This window comes from Eptesicus fuscus, chromosome 6 (assembly GCF_027574615.1).
Source record: "Eptesicus fuscus isolate TK198812 chromosome 6, DD_ASM_mEF_20220401, whole genome shotgun sequence".
Taxonomy (NCBI): domain Eukaryota; kingdom Metazoa; phylum Chordata; class Mammalia; order Chiroptera; family Vespertilionidae; genus Eptesicus; species Eptesicus fuscus.
The window spans coordinates 73991853-74011776 of record NC_072478.1 but is presented as its reverse complement, the minus strand read 5'-3'; the positions used below and the strand labels follow the sequence as shown (position 1 = coordinate 74011776).

Below are 19924 nucleotides of genomic sequence, written 5' to 3'. Positions count from 1 at the left end.
TGTTGGGTAAGTGAGAACTAACAAATACTCAAGTGAACAAACAAAGTCATCCCACAGCCAAGCCTTCAAGCTCTGCTCCTCAATCTTTCATCCAAGGCCCCATTTTTTTTGTAACAAATTACTTGTAATACCCCCTTTGTAAACCTAAAGTGAAAATGATAGATAATATAATCTGCTTACAACATAATTTCAAAGTAGGATGCCCTAAATTGAAATATGAATGAGAAACACGAGGGAAGTAATTTGTAGTAAAACACTACTAGTATGTATCTCAATATGTGGGTGCTCATGCAAGACCTGACAGAGCTCACGTGAGGAAGCCAGATGGTGACATGAAAGCAACCGTGACCAAGGCAACTGATTCAGGTGTCAGGTGCACTGAATTGGCAGCGCATACCACAAATAACGCATTGCCATTGGCAGTGAACTCGTGGGGAATGGCTTTTGATAAAGTTCTGAATGAAACAATGTATATTCTTCCCTTGGTTTTCATAGTAATTGCTGGTATCCCAAATACCCAATATATAAAAATCATGCACAAGGTATGTTGAATTTATATATAACCGGAGTGAGGTTCTAGGCTCAAGTAATTATAAAGATGTTTTCAACCTACATGGCTGTCCAATGAGACATTCAAAGAAATGGGGACCTCTGATAATTCATTGTTCTGAAGAACCATGTACAATGCAGAATGCCTGGCATCCCTGGTCCTTCCCATTCAATGCAAACAGCCACCTTAGTCCACACACCACACCCCCAGTGACAGCAGAAATGGCTCCAGTAATTTCCAGAAAAACCACTCGGAGGCAGTTCTGCCCCACTTAGAACCAGTGTCAGCGGGAGAAACTTGGCGTTTGACAGCCCCCATGGATCACCTCCTGGCCGTCCGGGTGCATATCCCAAACCACCGAAGTTGCAGGGAACATTTTTGTGGTGAAAGAAGACGTTTAGGAGCAAGAGCAGGAAATCCCATGAGAGAGATCCATGCGTTTTGGCCCAGATGGATGGGTCTGGTGCTCTGTAGGTCCTTGGGCAGAGAACAGTGAAATGAGTCTCTTGGAGCCTGAAGACACCTGGAAAAGAGGAAAGAGAAGTGAGCTCACACAGGAGCAAAAGACTCTGGGAGCGCCCCCTGCTGTTGTGGAAGGGACAGCAGATGACAAAGAGAGGATGCTTCTCAGTTAGAGTAGTAAATAAAGAGGATAATTGTAATAAACTGTTCAAACTCATGGTGACAGATAAAGGGCCGGAGGTGAGGGACTCCCATTCCCAGCATGGTTTTCATGTAGACCAATGCTTCCATCAGGCTTTTAGAAAGCTCTGGAAAGAAGCCAGCGCTGCACGACTGGAGTGTGAGCCCCGCCTTGGAAAATTTATTAGAGCAAGAAGAGGTCAGGAGTCAGGTTTCAGGCTCATTCTCAGTTGCCAGGGCACAGAAAAAGTTAATCTGATGTTCTCCTTACCCCAAGTCACTTAACTCATTTCTAAAATTGGTTTCTTGCTCGGAGCAAGAATTTTGAGCTTTATAAACTCCAAGGAGAGAAAAAAGTTAATACACAATTGTGTTATTGTGATTGAACAGTTTTATTCTCCGAGATTTAATTCCCCAAATTTTGCTTTAGGAGAAAAAAAAAATACTACACAAGGTAAGATGGCAATTAAACTGCCTATGTTCGGGAGGATTACTCATGGCGATAATTGGGAAATGTGACAGAACGGGCCACGCCATCTCAGAAGACACGAGCTCTTTCCCGTTATTCTGGAGCTCTCTATATTATTTTTGAGGGTAAATGCATTGCAGCTCCTAACTGCCTGAAATTAAAGTGGAATTTGAAAACATCTTCTCTCCTTGGTGCTTCTTTTATTTTTACCGGGCATAATTGGATGATGGAAAGAGACGTTTACTTTTTAGATGTGTCATCTCTTATTTCCCTCCAGCTGTGATCACATGGACAGGGACTTCCCCTCTGGGATTTTGTTGCCTTGTCTGGTTCCCTTCTCCGGCCTATCAGACTTGGCGAGTTTAAAGGGTGTTCACAAAGAAGGAAAGCCAGTTTATTGCAGAAAGTTTGTATTGCCTGAAAAATAAACTCTAAGAGGCATTAATAGTCATGTTTATGTTTTTTAATCTTAGATTGGAAACGAGAATATTTTCAGATTTAGATTCTACAAAAGGATCGTTGGACCAAAACACATTTCCATGCTTTAAGGTCAGAGCTTGGAGCCAGCTTTGCATTAACGATGGGTTCTTTCTTCCCATAAAACAGGTTTTAAAAGGTCAGGAAACAGCGAGGTGCTGGTCGGGGAGAAATCACCCTAAGTTTTCCTTCATATTTGGGGGGAAAAGTTAAGAGAGTATTATACGTGGAGTGTGCGATGTAGGTGAATGATTGGGGATAAAGAGGAGGGGGCGTGTGTGTTGCCCTGAGGCCCTGGGCCTGGTGGAGGGGGGGAGCCCCAGCCTCCATGCACCCTTGGGACCAATTGTTCCCTGGGCAGCCTGTAGAAAATCTGCTTTACTAGTGCTGATTCTAAGTTTCCCCTAGCACCTGGCATGCCTCCTGAACCCACAGGATGATTCCGTCATATTTCATTTAGTTCTATGCTAAGTGTTGCTTATTTTCTCTCTTCAAAACTGGTGAGCCATCTGGGCATATCTGCTCACTGGACTGCTCAGGCATCTAGGACACCCACCGGCTCCCTCAAGTGTTCTAGTAGCAAGTCTCCGCAGGCTGCCACCCCTGTGACTGTGTATTGTGTATTTATTTCCACCCTTTTCACATGCAAACTACTTACTCACAGCTGCTGGGGACCAGTGAAGCCTATACCAGCCAGAGACGGCTGCTGAGGTGGGGCTTCCCTATTCTGTCAGCAGTAGACGGAGAGTGACAGGAGCCAGTGGGCACAGAGCAGCCCTGAGGCCCACGCCGCCGGCGTGGCAGTGGCATTTCCCACCCCCACCGCCACACACACAGTGCTGCCATCAGCCTGTTCACCCTTTGGTGGAGAATCAGTGCTCCTGGGGCTGCAGGTTTGATGTAGGGAGCATGGGTCTGACTGGGCACAGCCTGTGCAGGGAAAGGTTGTCACAAAGCCATCAGCTAGTGCTACGCCCACTTAGTCAGCAGTGTCTATGAGTGGTCTCGTTGACCACCTGCCCAGTGCCCACCCCTTGCTGGCCCACTGGCCGGGGTCCTTCTCAGGCTACAAGAGGCCTGAGCCCAGTCTTGTGCACAGGAGTATACGTGGCCTCACTGGGAGGTAAAGATTTTATTCCCCACGGTAGTCAGCAGGGGCAAGCACTGGGTGACAGAAGGCAGAAGGCAGAAGGCAGAGACCTGGGCCGGGCCCCCCAGGCACTCCATGACTTCCTCTCCATCTCAAATGTCAGCGCACACTCAGCCGTGAGGGCTGAGCTGGGATACGCCCAGGTCTCCCCGGCAGTCCCCATCCTGCTCTGAAACAGGTAAATGTTCCCAGAGGGTGGCCCTGCAATCTTCCCACATGTTTTACTCCTCTCCTATCGTTTATCTCCATCCTTAGGATAGCCCTGCCTCTAGGCGTCATTTTAGGGATGGCCAGACTAAGCTTAGTTCTGAGAGGAGGAGGGACCAGCCTAAGGCCACACACAGGAGCAGAGCCCAGCCCAGCCCCAGCCTCCCCACGGGCAGAACAGCTTCCTGTTTTCATAGGTCCTCTCTTGGCTCCTGGTCTTCGGCTGGCCATTAGCTCTGGCCTGTCCTCAGCAGGTGTTGGGGGGGGGGGGCGGGAAGGGGGAGGCGCAAGCAGGAGAGTGCTGCCTACATCGCCCAGTGTGTTTCTGGTTCCTGCTGCTGCTTAAAAGAACTGAACTTCAAGGAGTACCATGTAAAACCCGAGGCCCTGTGGGGAACAATGTCCCAGCAGGCATCATGCTCCCTCCTGCTTTTGCAGTTGTTATGTAAGACATGTGCACACGTGTGCAGCTCCTCACAGTCTCCACTGTCAGGTAGCAATTAAAAAAATTTTTTTCCAGAAAGTGTTGATCTATCATTTCATGGCTCTACTTGGCCCCCCACCCCACTCCATTGAGCATTGGTCCCTCAGGATATCTGTGCAACACTCTCATTCTCACTCTAAATCGTTGAATTTGAGAAATGACGCCCCCCCCCACACACACACACACACACACACTCCCACCAATCTCAGGGAGCAGGGGGAGAGCCTGGCCTCCTTTTGGTGGGGAAGGGACCTGTCATGCACCCCTCAGCCTGAGAGGCAGTCTGGCTTCAGCCCAGCTGCAGACCTTTGCCTCCTCCTCTGCAGAGGCTTTGTCACCAAAAATTATCTCCAGGGTGACAGAAAAGTTCCTGATGGCTCCTCCCACAGACCAGGGTTTGGCTATGAATAGCAGTTATAAAGCCTAAGACCATAAACACGGAACACTGAACTCATCAGAATACAATATAGCCTTTCACCGGGGGTGGCGGGAGGGTAGACAGGAGTGTGCTTGTTTATAGTGTGGAAGGGGAGGCAGAATTGTGCAAAAAAGAGCAAAATTCTCATCTTTCTTACTGGGATGTTAATAAATAGTGACTAACACTTCAAGAAATAGAATTTTTGTGGTTAATTCCAATGTAACCAAGTAAAGGGGCTGAAAGGGATTGTTGCTAGAGAAGAGAAATGGGAAGAAGGACAAAGGCTTGCTGTTTTTTACTAAAAGCCCCAATTAGACTTTAAATTAAATTATGGGCTTTAAATTCTTTAAATTATGGGCTTATATAACTTTGTTTAAAATATAACTTTTAAAATTATGTTAAATATTTAAAGATATAAGAAAGAATAGAAATCATCTTGAAAGAACTAAACACTCTAAAAAAGAGCCAAATGAAATTTATAGGGAAAAATGTAATTGCCATTGTAACTAAGAATTCAAAATGTAGATTAGATAGCTGAGGAGAGAATTAATTAATTGAAAGACAGCTAAAGAAACAACCCAGAATGAAGCATTGAGAAATAAAGAGAAAGAAAATAGGAAACAAGCAGCTAAAATATGGATGACAAAATGAGAAGATCCAACATACGTCTAATAGGAGTCATAGATGGTGAAAATAACAAGAATGAAAGAGAGGCAAAGTTTGAAGACAATGGCTGGGAATTTTCCAGGATTGAAGAAGTACTTTCAGATTGAGAAAATACAGTAAGTTCCAGGCAAGATGATAAAAGCAGATTCAAGATTAGACAAATAATGGTAAAACTGTAAAATATCAAAGGCAATGAGAAAAGTTTAAAAACTACCAGAGACTTAAAAAAAAAAAAAAAAAGACATATTATCTACAAAGGGACAATACTTAGACTGTCAGAAGAGACAAGAACAGATGATAGGACAAATGGAATCATGGTGGTGGCCCCCGATGGAGGTAGTGTTGCCAAAATGAAAAGTTTACATCAGGCAGGTAATGCTTGCTGCTTTCCAATATCCATCTCCCCACCACCCTCTTTAATGACAAAATCTCTAAGTTATCTAAGAACTTAGTCATTCAGACAAAATTCTACATTGCCCAACCTTCCTAAGTTGGCCGTACACTAAGTCTGGCCAGCGAGATGATGCAGAAGTGTATGTGATAGCTCCAGAAAGTCGCCTTACAGAAGAGGGGCATGCCCGTCTCCTTCCCTTCCTCCGTGTCGTTGCCTGGAAGGAGGCTGTTTTGGCTGGAGCTCTAGCTCTCTCCTGGACCATGAGGCCACTGCAGGCCACACCCAGGGGATGGCAGAACGGTGAACTAGGAGGAGCGAGTTTATGGCAAGTGAGTGGAGACGCCAGTTCAGGCCAGCTCTGAACTTCCTGCTTCCAGATTCTTTCACGTGAAAAAGATAGCAACACCTTAAAACTTGTTTACGTCACCCTTTTGAGGTGCCTGTCACAGAAAATTTAATTTAAATGATGCTGAAGAGCTTTTGACTGCAGAAATGTAAACAGGAAGCCAAACCTTGGGAGAAACCTTCAGAAGAAAGAGAGTAAGAGGCATGGCCAGGCCTGAGAACCTGGGGCTGGAGGGACGAGCTGCCCATGATCACAGATCCTGGACCCTTCCTGCAGCTGCGAGTCTGCGAGACCTCGAGTCCTAGGGCAGGAGGCAAAGGCCGGCAGGCTCCAGCTCCAGCACAGCAGCATGGGCTCCCGAGGGTCCCACCTCAGTGCCTCTAATAACTGCCGCCCTGGGCAGGTACGTGACACTCTCCCTGAGAGAAAGATCAGTCCACCCCATGGGTGCTGTGTGGTGTGACAGCTCAGGGTCATCATCGCAGCATTCCATTTCAAAGTGCAAGGCTGTGCTGGCTGTGCTGTTAGCTTCTCTTGTGCAGTGGGGTTGTGTCCTGTAGGTCAGTGGCTTCTGCACTGTTTTAGGCTCCTCAGAGAGCTGGGGCTGCAGGGAGGAGGAGGGCATACAGACACACACAGACACACACACACACACACACACACACACACACACACACACACATGTGCACACAGGCTCCCAAGAGGGGGAGCAGCCTTGCACTAACTTTTCTAGCAATTAGAAGAGTGTTGTGGTTTTTTCCTCGGGACCACCCACGGCTCCTCTCTGCGTTTGTGACTCTCTCCCTCGGAGGCAGGAGTCACACCCAGCCCTCCCTCTGCTGTCACAAGATGTGTTTCCTTTTTTAGCCTGTGAACTTGAGAAAACTATTCTGAGATCTCACTCAATGTGATAACAAACCCCACAAGCCCTTGCATCCTGCTCTAACTAGCAGTTATTGAAAAGATGACTTAGATGTTTTAATTAGCCTGCATGCGGGAGTACCCTGGTTCTGCTTAGTTGAGTTGATTTCAAAGCCAGTGCGTCGTTGTTAGCAATGGTAATAAGAGCCACATTGTTCAGACAGTTTCTTTGTGGCAGGCTCCATGCTAAGGACTTTCCATACATCTTCCACTTAACTACCCGGTGAAGCAAGTTCTATTAGTATTCCCATTTTTCAGATGGAGACACTGAGGCACAGATAAGTAACTAGTCCACAGTCCCTGCACAAGGAAGTGGAGGAGGCAGACCATGGGTGAGTTCAGATCTGTTGGACTCAGTCATGGGAAGCAAGGTGGAGGACACACAGCTGAGGTCCCGCTCCTGTGCACAGACTCACCATCAGGGACTCCCGCAGCTCTTTCCACCCTCCAGCTCCCACACCTGGCTAGACTCAGGGCCTCTCTCATCTAGAAAGCTTACAGCCCTTCTCCTATGGCACAGGTCTCCTCTCTTCTGGGACCCCCACCAACTTTTATGGGGTTTAGATCATCTCCTCCAAGGAAAAGGCCATAAGGCTCCTCCTGGAAGAGGGACCCCAAGGCTTGCCTTTGCAGTTCTCATCTCCCAATTCCTCTCCCCACCTCTCTCAGCCATGTGACCTGATCTCCTACGGGAGGGAAGACAAGTTTATAAATTCCCATACATCCTCCCCAGCTTAGCTGCAAATGCTCTGAACTTTATGGACTCCATCTCTTTATTTCTTGCTATTAAAAGTCAAGATTATAGAGCTTGGGAAATAAATTATTTTTCTAAAAGCCTGTCACCTACAAATTGAAAGCCTTCGTTTCTAGAAAATTGTCTCTGCTATGAGTTTCAAGAGCCAAGAAGTTGATACCTTTGCGCTCTGTGCACCATATTCTCCCCTGAGCCTCATGTCTGGTTTTAGTGGCAAAAGAACTTAGGAGAAAAAATAATTCTCTGAAAATGAAAAACCACCAGCCATCATTTTGAAATACAGGTACTCCTCGACTTACGATGGGGGTTACGTGCCAATAAGCCCATCGTAAGTTGAAAATATCGTAAATCAAAAATGCATTTAATACTTAACCTGACCTACCAAACCCCATAGCTTAGCCTCACCTACCTTAAATGTGCTCAGAACGCTTACATTAGCCTGCAGTTGAGTTTCATCTCAAGAGTAATTACCTCTTCTTCTCACCAGAAGCAGGAGACACAGACGGGCGTTTTGTAGACATGATGAGATATAAAACACAATAGCCAAAACACGCGGGCGACACTGTACACTGTAGGGTATGTATGGGTTGTTTACCTTCGTGATCACACAGCTAATTGGGAGTTGCGCTCACTGCCACTTCTCAGTCACGAGAGAGCATCTTACCGCATATCACTAGCCCAGAAGAAGATCAAAATTTGAAGTCGTTTCTATTGAATGTATATTGCTTTTGCACCATCATAGAGTCAATCAAACTTAAGTCGAACCATCGTAAGTCAGGGGCTGTCTGTACTGTCCTGCTCACCTGGCTATGGCTTGGATAAGACTGGGCCTTGGTTTCTTCGTCTTTTGCGTGAAGAGTTGAACTTGCTGGTCCCTCAGACTGCATGGGCTGTGACGACCCAAGATTCTGACATTCCAGCAGGAATGCTGGGGCCCTTTCAGAATGGACGTGTGTGAGGAAGGGTCTCTCTCCCCTGCAGTTTGAGGCAGTTTGGGAAACCCAGGCTCAGTCTGAGCCTTCCACACTGCATGCACAAGATTAGCCCAAGACAAATGGTCCTGCCTGACGCCAGCCATCTTCATCTGCGGGGATGGAGAATCGGGGCTGTTATGGGCCTGATTTGTGAACTTGAATGAGGGCTTCTAGAAAGCTATTTGTAAAATTCATTGCTGTCACTGGCTGCAGCTAACACATTCCATCTTCTCAGAATAAGTGATTCCACATTCCACGCATTCATGAAATAGAGTGGACTGTGGGGTGGGGGTGGGAAGGGCTGGGTGAAGGGGTGGGGCAGGCTGGGGAAGGGTGGGCATGGGGAGAGTGCCACTGGGCAGAAGAGCCACAGGTGCCTCACTGCTGGTGGGAATGTGGTTACAGGGAGCTTCCTGTTAGCCTCCCACTGCCTAGCACCAGGTCTGCTCTTGCCTGCTTTCTCCTGGGGAGGTCCTCGAAGGGGTTTCTGCACACCGGGGGAGAGGGCTACCCCATTTGCAGAATGTATGCACTCAGTCTCTAGGCCTGGTCAGGCAATCCAAGTCCTGTGAGCAGGAAGTGCTGGGAAGAAGCCTGGAGGCTAGCCTGGAACAACGAGTGGGTCAATGCAGGCCCCGGCACATTTTGAAGGAGTCGAAGCCATCTGCGACCTCCCCAGAACAAGGTTTTATCTATCAAATAACCATTGTACTTCTGATGGCACCTAAGGCAGGTTTATCTAGATCAAAGTGTAATTTAAATTTAAAAACTGAATTAGTGAAGAAAATTAATTTCCTAAGCCACTCTTTTATGCCCTTGCACACATGTAGCTAATATACTCTCTCCCAAACCTGTTTGGTTATCTGAAAGGTGGGGGTAATGCCCCACAACCTACGTGGGGAAAGGCAGCTGTGATTCTGAGTCAATGCATGAACTGGTTCAAGGGTATTCACAGCTGCAGAGGGAGAAAGGGCGCTCCCTGCTGACCACAGGGGTTACTTGTAGCAGCTCTAAGTCTGTGTTAAGCCCACCAGGCCCTCTTTTTGGTTTGCTGCATTAACTTCTTGGTCCACAAGGTACTCTGTGTTTGTTGCTGACCAGGAAATCTCTGGAACCACAGCCTGCAAGTGTCACAGCAGAGCTGGGGTCTGCAGCGTTTGGCCCTGGTTGGAGTGAGGGCCGGCTGCTCTGGATGTGTTTTGGCCTCTTAATGGCTCATGTTCTTCAGAAGCTCCAGCGCCTTTGACCAAAGAGCAGGATCAGACCTCTCTGAGCCAGGACGTCAGCAGGTGGCATTGCCACTGCCGATGTTGCTAATGAAGGCTCTGACCTGGGTCATCGGGCAAGACCAGCTGTGTGTGCCGTGCAGTGGGTGTTTGCCCTCACAAGTCCTTGGGGGTCGATAGGCCTGGCTCTGAAGCCCAGAGTGCTGTTTGTGAGGGCTCATGGAAGGGACTCAGTTCTTTCTAGTCGGGTGTTCCTTGGGAGCTCTTGCCGAACCAGAACACCGGGTTAACCAGGACGCCTACCTCCCTGCGGTGTTACAGCGGAGGCTTTTCTACCGGGCTGCACGCCCAAAGAGGAGGCTGTTTCTGCTCAAATCAGACTGAGATCGTACAGCACATCATCCTCTGAGCTGTGAATTTGTGAAGCGCACAGCACGGAGGTGAGGGGCGGTTTGTAATGACTGTGGATTCCTGGAAGTTATGATGGTTGGTCTTTGAGGGCTCCAAGAACAGTGAACTGGAGCTCATGTGAACTGGAGCAGGTGTCCTAGATTCTTTGAATCTGTTTCCTTGTCTCTGGGACAAAAAGTAGGGCTATTTGGGGAATTAAGTAAGACAAATGGAAATAAATCAGCTATCAAATACCGGGCTCAGAGTAGGCCCTTAATAGACAGTAAGGGTTTATTGCTGTGTGCTTTTTTCTATTTTTCTAAATCTTATAGCTTATATCTCCTCAGGAAGGCACAGCACGATGAGTGCCTATTACATCCCATGGAGAAATTCAGTCTTAGGTCACTGCATTAAGATCTCCTGGTTTGGGTTCCATAAGCTCTCTTTGAAATGACCTCTTTGTTTGGTTTTTATTAGTTAATAGTTGTCTTGTTCAGGGTCCTCTTGAGAACCAAGTTGAGGAAGCTAGATGGTGCTGATCTGACCTCAGGGAATTGAACGTCCATGAGCACTGGACGGGAGAGCCTGTCTGCCTGCCCCCACTCTACCTGTGTACCCTCAAGTGCGCTGCTGGGTGCCACACCTCCCCACCTGCAGGACCGCTCCTCCAGGGAGAGAGCCCTACACAACCACAGAGGAAACTGGCGGCAGCTAACTGTGCTCATGAACCTACTCATAGACAGGTGGACTGGACACGGGGATCATGAGACATTTGAGAAAACCAAGAGCATAAAAGAGAAGAACCAAGATGAACAAAAAGAATGACTCTGGAGGATATGGAACAAAAGAAAAAAATTTAATTCTAATAAAAACCCTTCAAAAGAGTTGAGAAGATAGCATTTCCATAATAGAAGAAAGGGCTGCTATGAAAAGAAGAACAGAGCAAGAAATATTCCTTGGAAATTAAAAATACAATGGCTAAAATTTAAAATTCAATATGAGTCAAAGAAAAAGTCGCAGTATCTCATAACATAGATTTAAAAAGAGATGGAGAAGGTGGCAGGCATAGACAATCAATCTAAAGGTGTCAATTAATCTACTCAGACTCGTCCACTCAGAAAAAGGGAACAAAGACATTTGGGAAGAGGAAATTATTAAGGAATGACGGAAGAAAACTGACCAGAGCTGAAGTGAGTTATAGGTCCTCAGATGGAAAGACCCACTGAGAACTGCGCAGGGGGATGAAAGAAGGTCTACAGCTGCATGTCCTCTTGAAATTTTAGAACATCAAAGGTAAAGAGAAGATGCTAGAAGCTTTTAGAGAGAAAAGATGGCTGTCAACAAAGAATCAGGAGTCATTTTTGTCAGATAGGTGGTATCAACACTGGCAGGCAGTGAAGCAATTGCCTTCAAATATCTGAAGGAAAACAATTTTATATTCCAAATAAAGGCATTTTCAGACTTGCAAGGGCACAGAAAATTACCTTCTTTCTGCCCCCCCCAAAAAAAGGTAAGTGGGGAGGGCACGGGGGTGTGCGGGGGGAGCTGGTATAATCCAATTAAACAGGAAAGGATTCTAAAAAGAAGAGCTGTGTAAAAAAAAAAAAAAAGAAGAAGAAGGTGAGAAACCAAGATGGCAGCATAGGTAAACACCTAAACTTGCTGCCTCGCACAACCATTTCAAAACTATAACTAAAAGACAAAATGGACATCATCCAGAACCACAGGAAGGCTGGCTGAGTGGAAATTCTACAACTAGAAGGAAAGAGAAAAGTACACGGAGACTCAGAGGAGCTGCGGAAGTAAAGTGCAGAGGTACGGAGGCATGCGGTCAGAAAGGGCTGTCAACTGAGTACACAGCTGGGTTTCTCAATTGGGAGGGAGACACAAGCTCCCGACTGCTCTGAACTCCAGTTCCGGGCAAGACTCTGGGGACTCAGACTCATACGGGGAGAACCTGGACTGTCTGGCAGCGGGCGGAACTCGAGGGCGGCTTTCTCTCAGAGGTGCTTGCAGCAATTACCATGGGACACTGAGACCCGGGGGCCTATTAGAGCAGGGCTGACGGGAAGCCATTGCTGTTTGCTCTGCCCTGAGACCCTGCCCTACCCAAGCTGTGCACAGAGGCTTTTGCATATGAATGGCCTGGTCCTTTGAAATCTAAACTTACCTAACAAACTGCATCTGAGTCAAAGAGACCCAGAACATCCAAAAGAAGGCCCAAGCCCCCACAGCAGCTTGCATTGCTTCATAGCTGGGCCTCATCTGGGCACCTCGAAACCCCAAACAAAGAAGAGGAATCTGCAGATCTCTCCATAGCTCCTGCTGGGTGGCCTCAGGCAGAGGATAAATTAGCACCTCCTTGGAGATCCAAGAGCCAGTGTACCCAGTGGTCAGAGTGGGACCATCCAGATTACAACTCCTCAGATCCATAAGGGAACACTCAGGGGGAAGACTCAGTGAGCACCAAAGCCCCACTGAAGCAAGTCTTGCCTCATAAGGGTGTCTCCAGCACAGAAGTTTTCCCATTATAGACACAGCTGATCCTCACAGCCAATTGGCCTGGAGGTCAGTTCCTCCCAGTGATACCAACAAAAATCAAGGCTTAACTACAATAAGACTGTGCACACAGCCCACAAAGGAGTGCACCAAGAGTGTCCACCTCAGGTAACTGGGGAGGCTGAGCTACTGGGTCCTATAGGACACCTAGCACACAAAGCCACTCTATTAACTCAGGGAAACAGCCAAAATGTGGAGACAAAGAAACAGGTCACAAATGAAAGAAATGGAGGAAAGCAAACGACAGGATATAGAGTTCAAAACCATGGTTATAAGGTTTTCAAGAATTTTCTAGAAACTACCGATAAATTTAATGAGACCCTCGAGACTATGAAAAAGGACCAACTAGAAATTAAGCATACACTGACTGAAATAAAGAATAATATACAGAGATCCAACAGCAGACTAGAGGATCCCAAGAATCAAGTCAAAGATTTGAAATACAAAGAAGCAAAAAACACCCAACTGGAAAAGCAAAAAGAGAAAAGAATCCAAAAATATGAAGATAGTGTAAGGAGCCTCTGGGACAACTTCAAGTGTACCAACATCAGAATTATGGCCAGAAGGAGAGAGAGCAAGATATTAAAAACCTATTTGAAGAAATAATGACAGAAAACTTCCCCCATCTGGTGAAAGAAATAGACTTACAAGTCCAGGAAGTGCAGAGAATCCCAAACAAAAGGAATCCAAAGAGGACCACACCAAGACACATCATAATTAAAATGCCAAGAGCAAAAGACAAAGAGAGAATATTAAAAGCAGCAAGAGAAAAACAGTTAGTTACCTACAAGGGAGCACCATATGATTGTCAGCTGATTTCTCACAGAAACTATGCAGGCCAGACGGGAGTGGCAAGAAATATTCAAAGTGATGAATAGCAAGAACCTACAACCAAGATTACTCTACCCAGCAAAGTTATCATTCAGAATTATAGGTCAGATAAAGAGCTTCACAGATAAGAAAAAGCTAAAGGAGTTCATCACTGCCAAACCAGTATTATATGAAATGCTGAAAGGTATTCTTGAAGAAGAAGAAGAAGAAGAAGAAGAAGAAGAAGAAGAAGAAGAAGAAGAAGAAGAAGAAGAAGAAGAAGAAGAAGAAGAAGCGGAGGAGGAGGAGGAGGAGGAGGAGGAGGAGAAGGAGGAGGAGGAGGAGGAGGAGGAGGAGGAGGAAGAGGAAGAGGAAGAAGAGGAAGAAGAAAAGGAGGAGGAGGAGGAGGAGGAGGAGGAAGAAGAGGGGGAAGAGGGGGAAGAGGGAAGGGGAGGGGAGAGGGAGGAGGAGGTAAAGATAAAAATTGTGAACAATAAATACATATCTATCAACAAGTCAATCTAAAAATCAAGTGAATAAAAAAATCTGATGAACAGAATAAACTGGTGAATATAATAGAATCAGAGGCATAGAAAGGGAGTGGACTGACAATCCCTGTGGGGAAATGGGTGTGGGGTGGGGCAGGAAGAGACTGGACAAAATTACACACCTATGGGTGAGGACAGTGTGGGGGGAGGGGTAAGGGCATGGTGTGGGGTGGGAACCGGGTGGAGGGGAGCTATGAGGGGGGGAAAAAAGAGGAACAACTGTAATAATCTGAACAATAAAGATTTATTTTTTAAAAAAGTAGAAGGTAATACATTCAAGTTAGAAAATGAAGTCAGAGGAGAAACTGGAGGATTTCATTTCTTACAATAATCAAATTAAGCCCAGCCGGCATGGCTCAGTGGTTGAGTGTCGACCAATGAACCACAAGGTCATGGTTTGATTCCCAGTCAGGGCACATGCCCAGATTGTGGGCTCTGTCCCCAGTGTGAGACGTGCAGGAGGCAGTCCATCAATGATTCTCTCTCATTGTTGATGTTTCTATCTCTCTCCCCATCTCCCTCCCTCTCTGAAATCAATAAAAATATATAATAAATTTTAAAAAGTTTTTTAATCAAATTAAGAAACTCTAAAACTTTAATCATATGATAAAGGAAGAAAGAAATATTTGAATACATTTTTAAATGGCAGTTAAAATTATGGAAAAATACAAATTGCTAAATAAGAAAGACATAGTAAAATGTTAAGCAAACTAAAATATGTCATGATGTTGAGAAATTGAAGGAAAGTGAAGAAAGAGAACTATTTGTGAGACCTGAAACAATCCCCTTCAGACAGCATAGGGGAGTCCCTGAGTTGAGGTTCCACGTGGCTTTGTTTGGGTGTTATGGGTATTGTCATCAGAATGTTGGTAATGCTTTTCATTCATTTTCACTTTGAGAGTCAATGAATAGAAACTTACACTTATTACCTATAGTAACAGAATGTAGCAAGGTAAAATTAACATTATAGATCATTTAAGTCAGAAGTAACAGGGAAAGATCAGGGATTGGATTTTTTCTACCTCAAAGGGCAAGAAAGACTGCCTAATTGATCTTTCTTTTCTTTTTTTTTTAATTGTATTAATTTTTTAAATCATTTATTACTTTACAATTACAGTTAACATCCAATATTATATTAGTTTCTGGTGTACATCTCAGTGATTAGACACTATGTAACTTACTAAGTGACAATCCTGATAAATCTCATACCCATCTGACACCATACATAGTTATTAGAATAATTTACTATATTCCCTATGTTATATTTATTTCCCTGTTACTTTTCTGTAACAGCCAATTTGTACTTAATTCCTTCACTTTTTTCACCCGTATCCCCAACCCCTTCCCATCCAGCAACCATCAAAATGTTCCCAGTACCCATGAGTCTGTTCTGTACTGCTTGTTCATTTATTTTGTTTTTTTAGATTCAATTGTTGATAGGTATGTATTTATTGCCATTTTATTGTTAATGTTTTTATTTTTTTTAAATATATTTTACTAGAGGCCCGGTGCACGAAATTTGTGCACGGAGCAGGGGGGTGTCCTTCAGCCCAGCCTACATCCTCTCCAATCTGGGACCCCTCGAGAGATGTCTGACTGCCCTCTCACAATCCAGGACTGCTGGCTCCCAACTGCTCGCCTGCCTGCCTTCCTGATTGCCCCTAAATCGCTTCTGCCTGCCAGCCTGATCACCCCCTAACCACTCCCATGCCAGCCTGATTGATGTCTAACTGCTCCCCTGCCAGCCTGTTTGCCCCCAACTTCCCTCCTCTGCCGGCCTCGTCACCCCTAACTGCCATCCCCTGCAGGGTTGATTGCCTCCAACTTCCCTCCCTTGCAGGCCTGATCCCTCCCAACTGCCCTCCCTTGCTGGCCATCTTGTGGTGGCCATCTTGTGTCCACATAGGGACAGGATCTTTGACCACATGGGGGCAGCCATATTGTGTGTTGGATTGATGGTCAATCTGCATATTATTCTTTTATTAGATAGGATAGAGGCCTGGTGCGCAGGTGGGGGCCAGCTGGTTTGCCCCAAGGGTGTCCTGGATCAGGGTGGGGTTCCCTTGGGGCATGGAGAGGCCTGAGCAAGGGGCCTGTGGTGGTTTGCAGGCCAGCCAAGCTGCTGGTGACCCAAGCAGAGGCCCAGGTATCTGGAATTTATTTACCTTCTACAATTGAAACTTTGTAGCCTGGAGCGGAGCCAAGCCTCCTGCTGGATCCATGTCTGCTGCTTGGATTTGTTTACCTTCTATAATTGAAACTTTGTATCCTTGAGTGGAGGCCCAGGCCCGCCAGAGTGTGTGGAAAGCTTAGCTTCTTCTGTTGCCGGGGAAACCCAATGGTAGCCATCTTAGCTGGGGTTAATTTGCATACTTGCCCTGATTGGATGGTGGGTGTGGCTTGGCTGGTGGGCGTGGCTTATGTAGCGGAGTGATGGTTAATTTGCATATTATCCTTTTATTAGAGAGGATTGACTTTTTACAGAGAGAAAGAGAGAGAGAGAGAGAGTTAGAAACATTGATGAGAGAGAAACATCAATCAGCTGCCTCCTGCACACCCCCTACTGGGGATGTGCCTGCAACCAAAGTACATGCCCTTGACCGGAATCGAACCTGGGACCCTTGCGTCCGCAGGCCAACACTCTATCCACTGAGCCAAGCCGGTTAGGGCTATTGTTAATATTTTTAATCTTTTTTTCCTTTTTCTTAAAGAAGACCCTTAACATTTTATATAATACTAGTTTGATGGTGGTGAACTCCTTTAGCTTTTCTTTGTCTGGGAAGCTCGTTATTTGTCCTCAGATTCTAAATGAGAGCTTTGCTGGGTAGAGTAATCTTGGTTGCAGGTCCTTGCTTTTCATCACTTTGAATATTTCTTACCACTCTCTTCTGGTCTACAAAGTTTCTGTTGAGAAATCAGTTGACACTCTTCTGGGAGCTCCCTTATAGATAACTAACTGCTTTTCTCTTGGTGATTTTAAGATTCTCTCTTTGTCTTTAACCTTTTGCATTTTAATTATGATGTGTCTTGGTCTGGGCCTCTTTGGGTTCATCTTGTTTGGGACACTCAGCCTCCTGGACTTATATGTCTATTTCCTTACCTGGGTTAGGGAAATTTCCAGTCACTATTTTTTAACTAGGTTTTTGGTTTCTTGCTCTCTTTCTTCTTCGTATGGCACTACCATGATGCAAATGTTGATATGTTTGAAGTTTTCCCAGAGGCTCCTTACACTATCTTCACTTTTTTTTCAAGTGTTTTGTTGTTGTTTTTCTGTTCTGAGTGGGTGTTTTTTGCTTTCTTATATTCCAAATTGCTGATTTGATTCTTGGCTTCATCTACTTTACTGTTGATTCCCTGAAAATTATACATTTTAGTTAGTATATCCTTAATTTCTGGTTCTTTTTTATGGTTTCTACTAGAGGCCCGGTGCACGAAATTCATGCATGGGAGGGTGTGTCCCTCAGCCCAGCATGCACCCTCTCCAATCTGGGACCCCTCAAAGGATGTCCGACTGCCCATTTAGGCCTGATCCCCAATCCTATCAGGCCTAAACGGGCAGTTGGACATCCCTCTCACAATCCAGGACTGCTGGCTCCCAACTGCTCGCCTGCCTGCCTTCCTGATTGCCCCTAACCGCTTCTGCCTGCCAGCCTGATCACCCCCTAACCACTCCCCTGCCAGCCTGGTTGATGCCTAACTGCTCCCCTGCCAGCCTGTTTGCCCCTAACTGCCCTCCCCTGCAGGCCTGGTCACCCCTAATTGCCCTCCCCTGCAGGCCTGGTCACCCCTAACTGCCCTCCCCTGCAGGCCTGGGTCCCCCCAAACTGCCCTTCCCTGCAGGCCCGGTCCCTCCCAACTGCCCTCCCCTGCTGGCCATCTTGTGTTGGCCATCTTGTGTGTTAGAGTGATGGTCAATTTGCATATTACTCCTTTATTAGATAGGCTAGAAGCCTCGTGCATGTGTGGGGGCCAGCTGGTTTGCCCTGAAGGGTGTCCTGGATCAGGGGTTCCCTTGGGGCATGGGGTGGCCTGGGCGAGGGGCCTGTGGTGGTTTGCAGGCTGACCACACCCCCCGGCGACCCAAGTGGAGGCCCTGGTATCTGGGATTTATTTATCTTCTATAATTGAAACTTTGTAACCTTGAACGGAGGCCAAGGCAGGCCAGGGCTGCAGAAGCTTGGCTTCCTCCATCGCCGGGGGCAACTCAAGCCTTCTGCTCTCTCCAGCTCCATGGCTGCCACCATTTTTGTTGGGATTTATTTATCATCTATAATTGAAACTTTGTAGCCTTGAGTGGAGGCCTGGGCCAGCCAGGGTGTGCGGAAAGCTTAGCTTCCTCCATCGCCGGGGAAACCCAAGCCTCCTGCTCGCTCCGTGGCCGTAGACATCTTGGTTGGGTTAATTTGCATACTCACTCCTGATTGGTTGGTGGGCATGACTTGTGGGTGTAGTGGAGTGATTGTTAATTTGCATGTTACTCTTTTATTAGATAGGATGTCTTTTTTTATGCCATTGAAGTTCTCACAAAGTTCCTTGAGCATCCTTATAACCATTGTTTTGAACTCTGCATCTGGCAGTTTCTTGCCTCTATTTCATTTAGTTCTTTTTCTGGAGATTTCTCCTGTTCCTTCATTTTGGACCTCTTTCTTTGTTTCCACATTCTGGCTGCTTCCCTGTGTTTGTTTCTATGTATTAGGTAAAGCTGCTACATCTTCCAGACCTTGTAGAGTGGCCTTCTGCAGTAGGTGTCTGTAGGGCACAGTCGCCTTAACTGGGCACTCTAGGTGCGCTCCTGTGTGGCCTGTGCACTGTCCTGTTGTCGTTGAGCCTTGGTTGCTGTTGGCATGTCACTGGGAGGGATTGATCCCCAGGCTGACTTGCTGTGAAGATTGGCTGCAATCCAGTGGAGGAGCTGCTGGGCAGGAGTCAACCCTATGAAGCAGGACTTGCTTCAGTGGGGCTTTGGTGCTTACCAAGTCTTACCCTTCAGTGTGTCACTCATGGAGGTGGTTATAATCCAGCATGGTCTGAAGCTGTCCACCAGGTGCCCTGGCTCTGAGGCCTCCCAGGAAATGCAAGGTCAGCCACCACCTATGCCCTGCCTGGATCCATCTTGAGCTACAGAGCCATCTGTACATGGCTGCTTCTTATGCTGGACTTGGAGTTGTCCAGAAGTGGCCAAGCTGTGAACCAAGGACATCTGTCACTAGTGCCAGGCCTGTAGCCACTTAGCCAGAGGTACAGGGTATGCAGAGGCCCCATGCTGCTTGTTTGAGAGACTTTAGCAAAGTCTGAAGCATGAGGCAAGAAAAGCTAGTTGTATATGGAAAAGCCACTGGAAATGGCCGCAAGTTGGGTGGGGTGGGGTCTCAGGGAGTCACCAGGATGGGGTAACAGTGTGAGCCAGGTTGATGGAGTCTCAGATATGGTGCCTGCCTGCTGGCTCTGTGAGGGGAAGGCTCAGAAAAGAAACAATGGCTGAAAGCTGTTGCCTAGCTCTCACCCTAATGGCAGACAATTCAGTTCCTCTCCATATGTCCCTGGTTCCTTTTGAGCTATTGCCCCAATGCTGGAGCTCAGAGGGAGTGAATCCAAGTAAGTCCTTGCACAGACCCTTTAAGAGGAATATCTGGGACTCTGGCTGCCCTTTGCCTCACTCAGCCTCAATCCTCCCTGTTTTTTACAACCAGAAGTTATGTGGACTACTCTTCCTGGCTCTGGAACTCTGGGTTTGTGGCTGGGATCCCTGGCTCTCCAGGGGGACTTCTGAAGTCAAATTTTTATTGATTGATTTGAGAGAAAGGAAGGGTGGGAGGACAGGGAGCGAGGGAAACATTGATTTGTTGTTCCACTTATTATGCATTCATTGGTTGATTCTTATTTGTGCCGTGACCTGGGATCAAACCTGCAACCTTGGCGTATTCAGACAATGCTCTAAC

The 19924-nt window shown here is 46.5% G+C and overlaps 1 protein-coding gene and 1 non-coding gene across 2 annotated transcripts in view; one reads left to right on the top strand and one right to left on the bottom strand.

The window, feature by feature from the left end:
* Positions 1-19924, top strand: part of FSTL4 (follistatin like 4) — a 334585-nt gene that overhangs the window by 197524 nt on the left and 117137 nt on the right. The window lies entirely within an intron of this gene.
* On the bottom strand, positions 10400-10525 carry LOC114233436 (small nucleolar RNA SNORA25). The gene has a single exon (XR_003619577.2). It is a non-coding gene; the product is annotated as a small nucleolar RNA SNORA25 (small nucleolar RNA).